This window comes from Loxodonta africana, chromosome 1 (genome assembly GCF_030014295.1).
Source record: "Loxodonta africana isolate mLoxAfr1 chromosome 1, mLoxAfr1.hap2, whole genome shotgun sequence".
Lineage (NCBI taxonomy): Eukaryota > Metazoa > Chordata > Mammalia > Proboscidea > Elephantidae > Loxodonta > Loxodonta africana.
In genome coordinates, this window is record NC_087342.1 from 207,056,329 (window position 1) to 207,074,850 (window position 18,522).

The 18,522-nt window shown below is 42.0% G+C and overlaps 1 protein-coding gene and 1 long non-coding RNA gene across 8 annotated transcripts in view; both read left to right on the forward strand.

The window, feature by feature from the left end:
• LOC135232439 (uncharacterized) overlaps positions 1-7,316 on the forward strand; it is a 33,904-nt gene extending 26,588 nt beyond the window's left edge. Inside the window, exon 2 of the long non-coding RNA XR_010323033.1 lies at positions 130-7,316. This is a non-coding gene — a long non-coding RNA (uncharacterized LOC135232439). The remainder of the gene's footprint in view (positions 1-129) is intronic.
• The window catches only part of HECA (hdc homolog, cell cycle regulator), a 67,640-nt gene that overhangs the window by 26,986 nt on the left and 22,132 nt on the right, over positions 1-18,522 (forward strand). The gene's annotated exons all lie outside the window — the stretch shown is intronic.

The window sequence follows — 18,522 nt, forward strand, 5'->3', positions numbered from 1 at the left end:
AAGGGGAAACTAGAAATGCTGATGTCATCACATGTGTGCACAGAGTATTACCAATTTTTTTTGTTTCCAAATATTCATATATATATATTTCTATCATTTTCTTTTGCTTCACTGTCTGATATGAAAAAGATGAAGTACACCTACTAGAGTGGCAAACTGTAAAATCTGGTTTTATACCAAAGGAGAAGGTACTCATTGAATTTGTATTGATGCCAAGTAAGGAGGCAAGGAATGATTAGTATCTTAGAGACTGTGGTCAGAATTCAAAATGGTGGTGACAGATTCCTGCGTGGCCAACACTCAACTGGCTGACATTCAAAGAGTGACATGAGAAAGAACCAACCCAACCAACAAAGGAAAGCTGCATGGGAATAACACACGTTGGACAGAGCTGGCCATTTTTGAACAGACAAAAACAAGTGGGGTTCACAATGGACCATGAGGTTAAAATGTAACTGCTCAGAGAATTTGGCTAGCAGAACTGTAACTCCCATTCAAGTACTAGCTTGGGTTTATAATAAACTGAAGGCCCTTGTCTTTTCTACTTTTTGTTTTCATAGCTTTCTGTTTGCAAAAAATATATATAAGACTGTAACAATCAGTTTTCGTATTAAAGAGTATTTTGGGTTTTCTCCACTAGAGCAAGTGAAATTAAAACAGAAGAGTTTTGAAGAGCATTTTTGTTATTATTCTTCACTGTGGAAATAATACTTCATCTTGATAGACCTGTGTGTGCTCATACACACCTATATATGTCAGTTTGATAGAAAACCATAAGGGAAGAGCACACTGGGCATTCCTCAAGCTAAAAGAACTGAAGAAATAAGCCTCAAGTTGCAATAGAGAAAGATTCTCTGGGGAAAATACTAAATGATGCAGGAAGCATCAAAAGAAGATGGAAGGAATACACAGAGTCATCATACCAAAAAGAATTGGTAGACGTTCAACCATTTCAAGAGGTAGAATATGATCAGGAATCGATGGTATTGAAGGAAGAAGTCCAAGCTGCACTGAGGGCATTGGTGAAAAACAAGGCTTCAGGCATTGATGGAGTTGAGATGTTTCAGCAAATGGATGCAGTGCTGGAAGTGCTCACTCGTCTATGCCAAGAAATCTGGAAGACAGCTACCTGGCCAACTGACTGGAAGAGATCCATATATATGCCTATTCCCAAGAAAGGTGATCCAGCCGAATATAGAAATTATCAAACAATGTCATTAATATCACATGTAAGCAAAATTTTGCTGAAGACCATTCAAAAGCCGGTGCAGCAGTGTATCGACAGGGAACTGCCAGAAATTCAGGCTGGAGTCAGAAGAGGACGTGGAACCAGGTATATATCATTGCTGGTGTTAGATGGATTCTGGCTGAAAGCAGAGAATATCAGAAAGATGTTTACCTGTGTTTTATTGACTATACTAAGGCATTAGACTGTGTGGATCACAATAAATTATAGATAAAATTGCGAAAAATGGATATTCCAGAACACGTAATTGTGCTTGTGAGGAACGTGTAAATAGATCAAGAGGCAGTTGTTCTACAGAACAAGGGGATACTGATTGGTTTAAAGTCAGGAAAGGTGTGCATCAGGATTGTATCCTTTCGCCGTACCTATTCAATCTGTCTGCTGAGCAGATAATCCAGGAAGCTGTACTATGTGAAGAACGGGACATCAGGATTGGAGGAAAACTCATTAACAACCTGCATTATGCAGATGACACAACCTTGCTTGGTGAAAGTGAAGAGGACTTGAATCACTTACTGATGAAGATCAAAGACAACAGCCTTCAGTATGGATTACACCTCAACATGAAGAAAACAAAAATCATCACAACTGGACCAATGAACAACATCGTGATAAATGGAGAAAAGATTGAATTTGAAAAGGATTTCGTTTTAGTTGGATCCATAATCCACACCCATGGAAGCAGCAGTCAAGAAATCAAAAGACCCATTGCATTGGACAAATTTGCTGTAAAGGACCTCTTTAAAGTGTTGCAAAGCAAAGATGGCACCTTGAAGACTAAGATACGCCTGACCTAAGCCATGGTATTTTCAATCACATCATATGCGTACAAAAACTGGACAATGAATAAGGAAGACCGAAGAAGAATTGACGCATTTGAATTGTGGTGTTGGCGAAGAATATTGAATATACCATGGACTGCCGAAAGAACGAACAGATCTGCCTTGGAAGAAGTACAGCCAGAATGCTCCTTAGAAGCAAAGATGGCAGGACTGCATCTTACATACTTTGGACATGTTGTCAGGAGGATCAGTCCCTGGAGAATGATATATCATGTTTGGTAAAGTACAGGGTCAATGGAAAAGAGGAAGATCCTCAATGAGATGGATTGACACAGTGGCTGCAACAGTGGGCTCAAGTATAACAATGATTGTGAGCATGATGCAGGACCCGGGCAGTGTTTCATTCTGTGGTACATAGGGTTGCTATAGGTTGGAACAGACTGGACAGCACCTGACGACAACAGCATGTGCACATGTACATATGTATCCAATTACATGGATAAGGGTGTATTTATAGTTATTTATAGATAAGCTCATATACATGGATGTGTGTGTACCTTATTTCAATTGGTGCCTGTTATAAACTTATTTTTTCTTTTAATTTACATAAGAGTACATGTATATGTCCTGAATTGAATATGACTTTTTCTTATTAAAACAAGTTAACATTAAGATTGTTAGTGCCATTGATAAAGGCTATAAATATAACCTGTTGTTCTCATTATTAAATTATTACATTGATACTTTTTCGTTAGCCATCCTAAGAAGGTCGAGTTGGACTCTGTAAATGTGAATGGTAATGTTATCTAGGAGTCAGTTTGGATTACATGGCCACATCTTTATTATTTGTCATTTCTTAGTTCCTTTCTGCTTTCTCTTTTCCCCATAGGTAAGGTCTCTGAGGCAACTATGGGACTCTTCATGTTTGTCAGAAATGAATTCCAAGGTTGATACATGAGGGAGGAGAAAGAGAGAAGGGGGCAGGAAGAGGGCGTTGCTGCGAAAAGCCAAGTGGAGACAAGACTGGGCCCACACGAGGATGACAGACCCTTAGAAGAGTCTAGACGTCGTGAGCTAGAGCCAAGGAGAGAGGATCCCTCAGAAGACAAGGCAGGGCAGAGTTGAAAGGAATCAGGGCCTACTCTAATGTGTTTGGGTTTCATCAGTGAGGTGGGGAGGGGAGAGGGTGATCTTGGGGGGGCAGGAGACGTGCATGGACAGATGGAGGAAGGAAGACTGAGGAGGTTGGGTTGGTTGAGTGACAGGAGCCAGCCAAAAATATGTCTTGAGAGAATAACAGAGAGAGAAACCAGGAATGATGGGAATAGGCAGAGGCCATGTTATAACAGAAGGATGAATAGCAAATTCTGGAGCTGAGGTAGCTGAGACAGGGAAGGTGGAAGAGAAATGTGAAATGGGTAGAGTGAGCTGGCTTCGAGAACTGAGAGCCCTTGCTGCTTGTGCCTCTGAATACTTCTGTAAGGGGTGGAGCACAGGGTATGGTCTGGAGGGCAGCTGCTCCTGGAAGGTACTGAGCCTGTAGGGTTCCCAGGGTCGGTAGATCAGCACTCCCCTTACCTCTCACCTCCAGCCCATCTTTCCCAGACTTTGGAAAATGAAGAGGGAGGGAACCACTTTGACACCCATGGCATACAGACTTTAACGCATGTTGGGCAAAACTGATTTGAAAATTACCAGGTGGTAAATGAGTCTTTGTTTTGATTATTTACACCCTCCTTGTTCCAAAAATAATTTAAAGTGGCTTTCCAAATGACACGTAATACTATAAGATAAATAATAAATAAGTGAGGATATTAGTGATAGGGAAAATACTATTAGGAAAAAAAATCATGCATGTCTTGAGTCATGTACAAGAGGTAGATCACAAATTGGTCCTTCACATTTCTAGTATATATTGTGCTCTACAGTGTCCATCAGATCAAAACAAGCCAGTTGCTTAGCTATTTATAGACATTTTAAAATACTGAACAATGTCCACGACAATATCTTTTCATAGATAAAACAAATTTATGAGGCCTTCTGACGTCATTGAAAGCAATCTGTCCAGGGACTGAAACAATGTGATCAGGTATTCAGCTCCCTGATGGTCTGGTTTAATTGAGGGATAGATTTTATCTAGCACAGGAGTCACACACCCACATGCCTACAGGACATAAGTATATGAATGGGCCTGGGGTGCAGGTGTGGCTGCTAGGAGAGCGCATGCTACAGCTAAACGGCATTCAGATTCACATTTCATAACACAAACCTTGTACTGACTTCATAGGACACAGTACAGGCCAAACTGCCCCGTTAAAATTCTGGTCTAGAGGAATGTGTAGATAGCATATCATCTAGGAGATCTTAAAAACTTTTTCTCACTTGAGCTTTTGGAAGATAATGAATAGCAGTGAGTTATGGGTTGTATTTTTTTGACAAGTACCTGGTCCGTAGATGCCCCACGCTGAGGTAAAATCATGAGATCGTTGAGATTGCAGAGATAAGGGGAGGTGGTCAACTCCAATATGGCCTTGGGCCTCCAGGCCCCATTTTGGGGTCCACCAGAAGAGAAGAAACAGGTCCAACGTTTTGGGACACCATGTTGTAACGTAGATGGTAAATGGAAATCACATATATAAAATGTGATTAAGAAGTTTTGATTATGGGCAGATTTTGAATATGTGTCCTCGCAAAGGAGGACATTGATGAGGATAATCAAAATTAAGCTCTATAGTGTTTTAGAGTAGTGATGAGGTAGTTAAGGTCAGCAGTTTGAATCCACCAGGCGCTCCTTGGAAACTCTGGGGGGCAGTTCTATTCTGTCCTATAGGGTTGCTATGAGTCGAAATAGACTCGACGGCAGCTTTGGTTTTTGGATTTTCAGTGTTTTAGAAGAAGACCATTTCCTATCAAAAGATGATATCAGGTCTTCTCTGGAGCCTTAAATGGAATAGTTTTCTAGTTATTTATGTGCACACACCCATCATTCCATACATCCCTTCATCCATCCACACACACACATGCACAGATGCATGCATGCATATATAAAAACACCATATACTTAGTCTGGAGTCCTGTTTCCATCTTGTGATATTATGATATTTGGTTCTAAGCATTCTGGAGCTTTCCTTCAGATTATGTAGCTGTCGTATGTGTAGATGCTAGGATATAGTGTAGTTTTCAGTGATCCAGCACCTCCAAGCAGGAGAAAAGGCAGCCTGCTAATTAATTTTCTAATACAGTGTGATCCTATTATATGCAAATTGAATTATGCAAATTCTAACTAATGAGACATAAAAAAAAAAATGAGACATAAGTAATATTAATAAAAGCCTCACAGTATATACGGAACTTCAAAGGACACATTCCCCCAAATTATGCAGCAAGTCATCTCAGATTTTCAAAGCTGGCAGGCCAGTGGAATTGTAAAACTGCTTGGTTACCCAGCGGCACCACCTTTTATTATAAACAGAAATGTCTTCTACTAATCTTTGGCAATTTTACATGAACTCTGTGTAATGAACTTCTTCAAGGATTTTGGTGACATTTGTGTTTTTATTTTAGCTTCCTATAATTTAAAACCTTTATTATATCTTTCAAAATGTCACCCAGGTATGCTATTAAAAAAAAACAAAACCAAAACCAAACCCATTGCTGTTGAGTCGATTCCGACCCATAGCAACCCACAGGACAGGGTAGAACTGCCCCATACAGTTTCCAGGGAGCACCTGGTAGATTCGAACTGCCAGCCTTTTGGTTAGCAGCTGTACCACTTAATCACTGTGCCACCGGGGTTTCCAAGTATTTATAGCAGTGCTGAAAATCAGGAACTTTGAAACGGAAATTAGGCATGATAAAATACTATGATATGCCATGCCGTTATTTTATGAGGTAAGCTCAGAAATATGAGATGATGCCAGTAAAGTTAAAAAGAACCAGGAAAGCAAAAATATAACACCATGCCTACAGATTTATGTGTTCGGAAAGTGCACTCCCCACACTATCCCCCCCAGACTGTGGGAAGATTGGTCTTGAATTATGTCAGTTTTTCACGAATGCATCGCATGCGTAAAATGGAACCAGCTTTTGTGAGTCCCTGTTACCTAGGCTTGGCTAAGATGGCTTAGGTTGAAAAATACATAGAACAAGGTACTTATGTGTCTGACATTGAGGAGAAGAGAATCTGGAAGGTCACCTTTTCTTCTCCTTAAAACTAAAAAAAACTAGTCGGCATATATTTAATGAATTATATACGCCACGCTGCATTGCTTGTTGTGGGGGAGGAAGTACATTTCTTGTCCTCAATAAGTTTAAAGTCCACATAAGACATCACGATTGGCAAAAGTAAAAGTTCAGAGAGCAAGCCAGACATTAGACCTAAGATGATTTAACACACATACTCAGTGCTGTCAAGATGGTCTGGCAGGCATTCCCAGGTCAGAGGGGCAGGCAGCACATCTGAGCCCGGAGCGCGTTGATGGGATTTGCGGCTGGATGAAGATCAGCTCCAGGAGAGGCAGGAGGTGAGAGGAGGGTGTGCACCTGTGTGTGGTGAAGGGCTAGATGAGAAGGGTTTAATTTAACACGGTCTAAAGTGCCCAACTTCTGGTGGAATCCAGGTAAGCCTTCCTTGCACTTGATTTACATTTGGGGAAAGGAAGCTGGTCACCTCCCGGTTGTAGCCACCATCTAAACACGTTCAGAGTCCCTTATTTTTACATCAAGTAATATAAAGTGATGGAGCTCTGGTGGCGCAGTGGTTAAGAGCTCAGGCTGCTAACCAAAAGATCTGCACTTCAGATCCTCCAGCCACTCATTGGAAACCCTATGGGGCAGTTCTGCTCTGTCCTGCAGGGTCACTAGGAGTCGAAATTGACTCGGTGACAATGGGTTACAGGTTAATATAAAATGATACGGCCTTTAATAATAACTGCTTATATTTAAATGGTGCTTACCGTGTGCCAGGCGCTGTTTGAACAACTTTGGTAACTTCTTTAATCCTCACAGCAGCCTTTTGAGGTAGCTGCTATTATTTCCTCCGTTTTACAGGTGAGGAAACAGAGGCACAGGGAGGTTAAATGACTTACCAAAGGTCTTAAAACTAATACGTGGCAGACCTGAGGGCCAGATTCAGGCAGGCTGGCTCCAGAGTCTGCTCCTCCAGCACCACGTTCTGTGTCCTCTCTCCGGAAGCTGGAGACAGGACCCACACTCTTGTCAGAAACTTCCTGCCTAGAGGAGAATGTGTTTCTAGATAAGAAAAATTACTGTATGAAAAAAAAAAATCAGCAATATTTTATTAAGTAAATGTTCAGAAAATATTAAGTTAGATGCAGGAGAAGGATAGAATAGATGTTGTTAAATCTGAGGAAGTGAAGGTGAGGGCCAGGCTCTGTGCTGGCAGAGAAGGCTTGGAGGAGCTTAATGTCTAGAAGACCTGACTAGGGGCAGTCTCCAGCAGTCATACTGACTCACCCCAAGGGTTCACCCCTTCCCTTCCTCCCTTCTCCATCCTCCAGCCCCTCAGTCCCCAGGAGAGTACTGAATCTGATCAGGACATACTTTCCTTCAACAAAAACACTTATTAAACACCTAGTATGATTTTGAAAAGGAGTCTTGGTGGTGTGGCGGTTTGCACTCAGCTGCTATCCAAAAGGGTGGTGGTTTGGACTCACCAGCGGTTCCATGGGAGGAAGACCTGGCAATTGGCTTCCATAAAGATCACAGCCTAGAAAACTCTATGGGGGCAGTTCTACTCTGTCAGCATAGGGTTCCTATATAAGTCGAAATCCACTTGATGGCACCTAACAACAACATGATTTTGAAAGTACTGGGTTCACGAGGATGAATATGACCAAGTTCCTACCTTAGATTTTGTTTAGAAAGCCTCGTATGAATTCAGAAAATTCTGTGTTTCGCCTGACTCTCAGAACCCTCCTCCTACTTGTGAGTGAGGTTTGCACCTATTTGAAGACGGGTGGAAATGTAATTTTACAGTTAAAAAGCTGTAAATGGCCATGCCTGTGGTTCTCTTCAGTCAGTATGAATGAATTTGTGAAGAGGTCAGAGTCTTCTGTCAGGCAGCCAAGTATAAATGGCTGCTGTCAGATTCCTCCCTTTTAGTAGTTGGGGAGGCAGAGACCCGAGACCAGCGTGGGAGGAGGGATACCAGTGAGAGGGCTGAGGAGAGAAGACAAACTTTGCTCAAGTGTCCTCAGCCTAGTTATCTGTTGTCCAGACTTGAAAATACTTGAGAGTTTTGCCCAGAGTGAGATGACCCCTGTTTATTTTCACCTGGGTAGGGAGAAATGGAAGCGGGGCACTGAGTATTGAATGATGAAGCTATAAAAACAGGCATTGGGATTTACATACCTGTTTTTGAACAGTGCTTTCCCATATTGCTTGTTCATTACCACAGCTCGTGCTGATGCCCCAAGGGAGGTGCCTGACACAAGTCCTCTCTGAATGTAGGTTTCCTCCCCTCGTCTGCCTTAAAGGGTTAGTTGTATCAGATGAATCTATATTACATTTATTATACTTTTGTGGGACTGCTGTTCGTAAAGGAACTAGGGATTTTGTAGTTTTAGGTATCTCTTTCACAAAGCAGTCAAATGGGCTTCTATAATATTGCTAATTTGCTATAGGTCTGAATTTAAATGCCACCAGTGCTGTTTTGAAGAGCTTTGAAATCGTTTCCTGTTTATTTTGGTTAATTATAAGGCTTGGGGAGTTGAAAAAGAGGCCTGGCATTATTCATATATTTACTTAATACCTAAACATTTACTGGGTGTCTGAAACATTAGATAGAAAATGCAGGAAATGGATCAGTTTGCATCTCAATGGGGAGCCAGATACACAGGTGAACAGTTATGGTAGAATAGTTATGAAGCAGCATAAAAGAGTAAACATTTTTATGGAACTTTACAAAGTGCTTCCACATGTATTTGAGGTGAGTGGGGCAGCATTCTGTCCTTGTTTTACAGGTGAGGAAACTCCTCAGCGTCAACTCTTAGTCCATGGCAGAAGCGGCCACGTAGCCCTCTCATTATTCCCAGCCGTCATCCCAGGGTGGACAATGGAAGGGTGAGGCTAGGAAGGGAGATGAGTTTGAGCTAAGCCTTGAAAGAAAAAATGTTCATGAGGTAGAGGCTGGCTTCCACCTGCTTCATCAGAAGGCTGTGTGAGATGTAAAAGCATTGTCAGAAGTCCTCAGACTGTTCCCAAGGCTCACCCTGTTCTGAATTGCCTACTTCCCTCTTAGGCTCTCTCTTGAGGTTGTAATGGGGTGAGGTATTTGATGCACATATTACTTGATATTAAACAACCTGTTGGCTTAGTATTTCTCTCTGAAGCCTGGCCACACCAGCCACATCAAAGTGGCTGACATGTAAACAAGCAGGGCTGGCAAGCGGATCTGGGGCTCTTCCTTGTAGAGTCCTTGAAGGCAGCAAAGCAGGTGAGATTGGCTATGATGACTACAAACAACACTACAGAAACAGGGATGTGGGCAGAGCAGTGGGACCTCCTCCATGTTCCATGTACGTGTTCTGGTAGAGCTTTCAGCACGATTTACTAGTCTTTCATCTCCAAAGACCTGGTACGTGGGAAGTGCTCAGCATTGGCTGAATGATACTTTTTCAACCTTTGTGCATAGATATGTTGTTAGGTACTGTTGAGTCGGTTCCAACTCATAGCAACCCCATGTACAGCAGAATAAAACACTGCCTGGTCCTGCACCATCCTCACAATTGTTGATATGTTTAATGTAGCCACTGTGTCAGTCCATCTCTTTGAGAGCCTTATGATGTCCTTCTCTGGGGCCTGATCCCTCCTGATAACGTGTCCAAAATATGTAAGACGAAGTTCCCCATCCTCCCTTCCCCTTCTAGCCTTCCTTTCTTTAATGTGAAAATACTTCGTAAAGAAATATCAAATTAGTCTCAGCATTAAAAAAATTTTTAGTTTTGTATATTGTGACTATAAAAGTATAGTTATGTCATCCCTTGATTTGATTTCATTAGCCCTGGGTTAATATCATTTTGGTTACTGCCACTACATTCCAGAGACATTCCCTTCAAGGCTATTATTCCTCTGAAGGACTGAGGATAAAAGCAGCTGAACTTTAATTGACTAATTAACATTTTAAAGGACACAAAAGGTCACAGCACTGGGGACTGCAGTTAATTTACTCAGAGTTTACAAGCCATTCTTCCACTTCATTTCAGCACACTGCAGTACACTTAGGTCTTCCTGTCCGGGGCTACAGCTCTCTCGCTTCCTTCTGCTCTGCCTGTCCTGTGTGGGTTTGATCTGCTGGTGTGTTTTTGTTGCAGTTCTGTTCATTACCAGGTTTGTGTAAGGCCTGGGGCCTGTGGTGCCAGGAACACAAAGATGAGTGAGAGGTGCGCTCTCCTGAGCCAGGGAAGTACGATGAGGGACTTAACCCTTTGGGGGTTTGTGGGTCATATAATATTCCAACCACTTTTTATGCCTCTGGAGTTTTTTGGGAAAGAGGTAACCTGATTTTAACGTGTTTAGCCTCCATGTGGGAGCCTTTTGAAATGTGTGAAACTGAAAAATCCTGAATGGGAGCTTCATTTTTGTGTAGATTGAGTATTGTCTTAGGTAAATGCCTCCCTAATGTGTGAATTTTCTAAACTTTTGACCAGTTTGCCTTTCTCCTCACTGTGTTTCCCAATTGCTATGTTCTCATGAGAATGTACTTATCACAAGAATAAACTCTTGCCAGTCTTCGTTTGTAGTAGCCATTTTCTGCTTTATGCCATTCATTGTTTCCAAGTGTTGCTGACATCCTCCTTTCTAGCTTCTGAATGGTAAATAATGCCTTTCCAATAAGAAATAATGCATTGCAGTGGTACTTTTCAAGAGACTCAAACTCTCACAAGTTATTTTTGCCATGCATTCATTGACTCATATCAGTAGGGCTTACTGTGTTTTGGCATCTGCTGGGGCGTATGTGATCCTAGACAATGGGGATCATGGAGTCCTCTGGAACATACGGAACTCCAGATAGTGTCAAAATCTATAACTCATAACAAAAATTCTGAAGTGGTTGTTTAATCAGCATACCTTTCGTTATTGAAAACACATGGGATCAACAAAAAATTCAAAGAAGAAAATAAGCGGGGCACTAAAGGATTTTAAGTCAGATTCAGACCTGACCGTGCTGAGGAGACTCAGGATAGAGGGAAACTGGGAGTCCTGGAGAAATGGGTGTTTTTAGAGTTGGGCTTTAAAAGAGCAGGAGAGGAGGGAGAGGTTTACTAAGTGCTAGGCCTTGTTTTAAGGGCTACAAGTATATCAGGTACATTCTGCTACTATCTGCATTTCAAACTGAGGAAACTGCTGCAAAGAGAAGTAATTGTTCAAGAGGACACAGCTGAGAATTGGTGCTTCTGGGATCCTAATGCAGGCAGCAGAGTTCCGGAGTCTGTACTATGAACTGCTACATACACTGAATGGGATTTTGATAAAGAAGATTAATGATTGTGGACCGCCGGGGGTGGATGAGGAAGCTACAGTGATCAGGTGGTGATGACCAAATACATGGAAGTCGGAAAGTTGGCTTAGGGCCATTTTGCTACAGCCCTGGGATTCTACACTGAAGTGGATAATGGTAACATAGCCATAACTATGGATCACAAGAGAATATTGTCCAATATAGTGCTGAAAGATGAGCCCCCTGCATTGGAAGGCAGTACTCAATAGCTGCAAGAGTGGGCTCAAACATACCAATGATCATGAAGATGGTGCAGGACCTAGCAATGCTTTGAGTTGGAGACAACTCAGTGGCAAGTAACAACAAACACAGCCATAACCTATGCTTGTATAGGCTGTGTGGGTGCTATCACCTGTGCTCTCTCATTTGGTGGAATGTTGTATTTGTAATTCAGTGGGCAGTGGTGAGGTTGTAAAGTTTTTTGAGTAGGGGAATCATAATTTGTACCCTCTTCTGTATCTTTGAGGGGCAGTGGTAGGTAATTCAGTGGTAGAATTCTTGCCTTCCATGTGGGAGACCTGTGGACCTGTGTTCCACTCCCAGCCAACGGACCTTATGCACTGCTGCTACTCATCTGTTCTTGGAGGCTTGCGTGTTGCTGTGATGTTGAACAGGTTTCAATGGTGCTTCTAGAATAAGACAGACTAGGAAGAAAGGCCTGGCGGTCTACTTCCGAAAATCTGGCGGTGAAAACTCTGTGGATCACAACAGTCTGATCCTATAGTGCGTAGGGTTGTCATGAGCCTGGGCCCGATTCTACTGCAGCTAACAATGACAACCTATCTCTTCAGCCTATCTTTTTTTTGGCCCAGTTGATCTCAGACCTTGTTGCCTTCTGTGCTGTGCCCTTTCTCTTCCTTCTCTCTACAGTTATATTTCCCAGAAAGAGTTTTCCGAGGTGCCCTCTGTACTCACTGTTCCTGCTTCTTCACCTCCCCACTCATTCGTCACTGTCCACTGTGACCCCGAGCTCCATCATTCCACTGGACTGGCTCTCACAGGGATGTCACTGCTCATTCTGTTGAGGACATCTCAGTCTCTGTCTTATCCAGTGGTCATCACCTAGGAGAGATTTTGCCCCTAGGGGAGATTTTGCCCCCAGAAGACACTTGGCAACGTCTGTAGACATTTTGGAGACTTAAAAGGTCCCCCCTGATAACTTTGAGAGAATTCTCTTTTTTGTCTTCACCGCCTGGTGGCATAATTCTCTAGACCAACATCTCTGCCATCCACCACCTATTGCCTTCGAGTCTGTTCCGACTCATAGTGACCTTACAGGACAGAGTAGAACTGCTTCGTAGGGTTTCCAAGGCTGTAATCTTTACGGGTGCAGACTGCCACATCTTTCTTCCATGGAACAGCTGGTAGGTTTGAACTGCCGACCTTTTGGTTAGCAGCTGAGCTCTTAAACCACTGCACCACGAGAGCTCCTTTCTTTGCTGTTAAAAAACAGAAAAACACATAAACCTGTTGCTGTCAAGCCGATTCCGACTCATAATTACCCTACCTTTAGGAATGAGAATTAGGGATGAGGTGAGGCTGTTTTCTAGCTTCTCTATAATATTCAGGACAAAATAAATACCCCAGCTAGTATTCTACTGGCATCTAGTGGATAGAGGCTAGGGTTGCTGCTAAACGTTTTACAATGCATAGTCGGTTCCCACAACAAAGAATTATCCAGCCCCAAATGTCAGTAGTTCTGAGGTTGAGAAACTGATCTTCGCTGTCACTCTACCACATTTCACACTCCTCCGTTCTTAAAACTCTTCCGAGTCCCTTGACATGATTCTTTCCTGACTTGTCCAGTAAATTCTCAGTTGATTGCTAATCAGTCTCCGTGGTTAACTCTTCTCATCCAGCCTTTTAATGTTGCTTCTTAGAATTTTTTTCCCAGTCCCTCATCTCTGCCCACTCCTCACAGTCTTCTCAGGCTGGCTCGCTCTCACCAGTTCCAGGCATTTAACCTCCATCTCTGGGTTAGTGACTCCACACCTGTATTCACAAATCTAGCTCTTTTTTTTTTTTTTCCTTTTACCATTTTAAATGTACAATTCAGTGACATTAAGTACATCCATCCTATTGTACAACCATTACCACTATATATTTCTACAATGTTTATATCACCCCAAACAGAAACTCAGTACTCCTTCAACAATAACTCCCATTCCCTCCTCCTTCCACCACCTGTTGTTGTTGTTAGGTGCGGTTCCGACTCATAGCGATCCTATGTACAACAGAACAAAACACTGCCAGTCCTGCACTATCCTCACAATTGTTATGCTTCAGCCCATTGTTGCAGCCACCGTGGCAGTCTGTCTCGTTGAGGGTCATTTTCTTTTTCACTGACTCGCTACTTTACCAAGCATGATGTTCTTCCCAGGGACTGGTACCTCCTGATAACATATCCAAAGTATGTGAGAGAAGGTCTTGGCATCCTTGCTTCTAAGGAGCATTCTGGCTGTACTTCTTCCAAGACAGATTTATTTGTTCTTCTGTTAGTCCATGGTATATTCAGTATTCTTTGCTAACACCATAACTCAAAGGCATCAGTTCTTCCTCACTTTTCCTTATTCATTGGCCAGCTTTTGCATGCATCTCAGGAGATTGAAAATACCATGGCTTGGGTCAGGTGCACCTTAGTCCTCAAAGTGACATCATTGCCTTTTAACACTTTAAAGAAGTCTCTTGCAGCAGATTTGCCCCTGCAACATGTCGTTTGATTTCTTGGCTGCTGCTTCCATTGGCGTTGATTGTGCATCCAAGTAAAATGAAATCCTTGACAACTTCAGTCTTTTCTCTGTTTATCACGTGTTTCTTATTGGTCAGGTTGTGAGGATTTTTGTTTTCTTTATGTTGAGGTGTAATCCATACTGAAGGCTGTAGTCCTTGATCTTCATCAGTAAGTACTTCAAGTCCTCTTTGCTTTCAGCAAGCAAGGTTGTGTCATCTGCATACCGCAGGTTGTTAATAAGTCTTCCTTCAATCCCGATGCTTTGTTCTTCTTCATATAATCCAGCTTCTTGGATTATTTACACAGCATGTAGATTGAATACGTATGGTGAAAGGATACAGCCTTGATGCACACCTTTCCTAATTTTAAACCACGTGGTATCCCGCTGTTCTTTCTGTTCAAATGACCCCCTCTTGGTCTATGTACAGGCTCCTCATGAGCACAATTAAGTGTTCTGGAATTCCTATTCTTTGCAGTGTTAGTCCATAATTTGTTATGGTCTACACAATCAGATGCCTTTGCACAGTCAGTGAAACGTAGGTGAACATCTTTCTGGTATTCTCTGCTTTCAGCCAAGATCCATATCACATCAGCAATGATATCCCTCATTCCATGTCTTCTGAATCCAGCCTGAATTCCTGCTACAACAGCTTTTGAATAATCTTCAGCAAAAGCTTTCTTATGTGTGATATTAATGATACCCAGCCCCTAGTAACCACTAATCTACTTTGGTCTTTATGCATTTGCCTATTCTAAATATTTCATATACGTGGGATCACACAATGTTTGTCCTTTTGTGTCTGACATTATGATGATATTAGCATGATGTTTTCAAGGTTCATTCATGTTGTATCATGTATCAGTTTCTTTTGTCTTCATGGCTTCATAATATCCCATTGTATACATACACCACATTTTCTTTATTCATCTGTTTGCTTGGTAAAATAGAGGGTCAGCAGAAAAGAGGAAGACCCTCAATGAGATGGATTGACACAGTGGCTGCAACAATCGGCTCAGGCGTAGCAACAATTGTGAGGGTGGTGCAGGACTGGGCAGTGTTTCATTCTGTTGTGCATAGGGTCACTGAATCGGAACTATACTCGACAGCACCTAACAACAGCATTCATCTATTGATGAACACTTGGGTTGTTTCTGTCTTTGAGTATTGTGAATAATGCTGCAGTGAACATTGATGTATGCATATGTGTTTGAGTCTCTGCTTTCAAGTCTTTTGAGTATATACTCAGGATTGGAATTGCTACATCATATGGTAATTCTATGCTGAACTTTTTGAGGAAACCCCAAACTCTTCCATAGTGGCTGTACCATTTTATATTCCCACCACATCCTACCTCACTTGTTCGATAATAGTAGGTGTGAAGTAATATTTAATTGTGGTTTTGATTTGAATTTCCTTAATGACTAATGGCCTTGGCATCTGGGCTTATTGGCAATTTATGCATCTTCTTTGTGGAAATGTCTGTTTAAATCCTTTGCCCATTTTTTAATTGGGTTGTTTGTCTTTTTGTTGTAGGAATAGCTCTAGCTCTTTTTAGCTCCAGTTGTGTCTTTTTCCAACTTGGTGTTAGGTAAATACTTGCAACTCAGCAGGTCCAAAACAGGGCCAGCTCAAAGTGTTCTTTCCTTCCAACCTGCCCCTCCTGTTATCAGCATTTATTTCGAGGAAACTTTAGTCACCTCACATTGCTTCAAAAGTTCAGTCGCTCATAATTTCTCACCTGTGTGATTACAGCTTCCTCTGCTTCATCCCCCAGCAGCCTCCAGTCTCATACCCCACTGCCACTAGGGTGAGCTTTCTGAAATAGAAGTCTCGACTTCAGGAGCCTACAGCTCAGAGTTCTCCTGTAGCTTCTTGTCTATAACATATAATGTCTAAACTCCTGAGTATGGCATATAGAACCTTCTTGATTAAGCCTAATGGTTCTCTACTGGAAGTAGCACTGTTCTCTAAAAGTGTGTGGGGGGAGGTGCTTGAAAACATACAAGCAATTGGAGCTACCACAGCGGGGAAGGTAGAGCAGGTGGGGAGCTACAGATATTTAGTGCCCAGGGTCCAGTGATGCTAAATTTCCTAAAATGCACTGGACTCTTGCACCCCACGAAGAATTGTCCAGATGTCAGTAATGCCCCCATTAAGAAATACTAAATTTAATTTTTAGCTCCTGCCTTGAGAAATAAAAGAGGGAAATGCTAAAGATCTAGCCCTGGGAAGTACTTATTTTGGGGAATGGAAGGTAAAAGAGGAGCCGGAGAAAAAGCTGGAAAAAAAAGGATGATAATAATAAAATAACAGTGAAATGAAAGAGGAGCTTTAAAGGAAATGGTCAGTTTTATTGAAAATTGTAGAAAAGCACAGAAGATACCAACTGCAGAAGGCGGTTAGTGCTGTTGCTCTTTGTGCTCCTCTCATCCCAGACCTGTTGGTTACACTGAACCCCCACTCCACACAACTGGTACCATGAGCTTGGGTCTCTGGCATTGCCTCGGATCTCCTTCCCTGGCTCTGTTCTATTGCTTTACTGCCTGCCTTTCAGTCTTCCAGTTCTGACCCCACCTTTGGTTCTTGGACTAGATCGGTTTTTCCATCTCTGATCTGGACCCACAATCACCTCATTACACAGTTTCTTTTACAAATGAAGATGTTCCAGGCTGTATTATAAAGTTTCAACTAACGAGAAGGATAACAGCTACAACGTTATTGTGCTGTGCTAGACTCAACAAACTTTTTTTATTTAATCCTCACAAAAATCTCTGTAAGGTAGCTACTATGATTATGTCCATTTTGCCATTGAGGAAATTGGAGATTAAATAAATAAAATAGCTTCTCCACTGTTAAACAGCTAGTGTTGCATGGGGCTAGGACTTAACCTTTTCGTTACCATTGACCTAACCCATCTGCGAGCCCCTTTTTATGCCTCCGGACGCTAGGGGAAAGGCGTTATTTCAATTCTAATGTGTTTAGCGTCAAGGTGGGTCCCTTTTGAAATGAGTGAAGCTCAGCTGACCAGAATCGGAGGCTTGTTGTTGTATAGGTTGAGTATTCTATTAGGTGATGCTTCCTGGATATGTTAGTTTTGTAAACTTTTGCCTTTTTTCCCCTTTATTTTGGTGAGATAAGGCTTGCAAGCATAATTGTGGCTTTCCTGGGTAATAGGGAGACCTGATGGGTTTATTTTAGTTTTTCTGTGTCATATTTGGAAAACCAGAGGTTCCTCATGTAACCTAATGGAAAGGCGCCAGGAGTAAATTACCTACCTAGTTCTCAGTAGCATACTGTCATGCCCAAGATTGGTGGCACCAAGGTGCCGCTCACCTCATTGATGATTGTATGGCCAGATCATATTTGTCAAATCCGTATTACCAGTCAAAAATTTAAACACCCTTAATTAGTAAGCGTGCATTCCAATACTAAAAACACATCCCATCAAAAAAAAAAAATTGTATTGAAAGGGTTTTTAACACATACCTGTTTGACAGATTTGTTCGTAAGTTTAAGCTTAGATGGTGAATCCCTGGTGGCATTGTGGTTAAGAGCTTGGCTGCTAACCAAGGTCAGCAGTTAGAATCCACCAGCTGCTCCTTGGAAAACCCTAGAAGGGAATTCTGCTCTATCCTATAGGGTTGTTATGAGTCAGAATCAACTTAGTGGCAATGAGTTAGTTAGGTTAAGCTCAGAAATTCAGTTGCCATTGAGAAGTTACAGGGACCCAGATTTACTTCTTAAGAAATGGGTTCTCCTTGTGTCACCATGCTTTCCTTTCCTTTCTGGGAACCTATGTGGCTGTTTGGACCCCTTGTGGGACATATGTTTGAGATAGGGTAGAAAGATCTCAGTGTTGCTGCTTTCTGTCCTGACGGTTTTGGGAGACTTTTTTCTTCACAACCTAGCATATAATTCTGTGTGAACCAAAAGTTAATTTGATCTATCCCTACCATCAGGTATCAAATAACTGTAGAAGAGAATTAGAGATGAGGCTGGCCTATTTTCTAGCCTCTGTGTGATATTTGGAAATCCTGGTGGTATAGTGGTTAAGAGCCATGGCTGCTAGCCAAAAGGTCAGCAACTCGAAATCCACCAGGTGCTCCTTGGAAACTCTATGTGAAGTTCTACTCTGACATACAGGGTTGGTATGAGTTGGAACCAACTCGACAGCAATGGGTTTAGTTTTTTTATTCGTTTTGTTTTATGTGATATTTAGCCATTGCTGTCGAGTCGATTCCG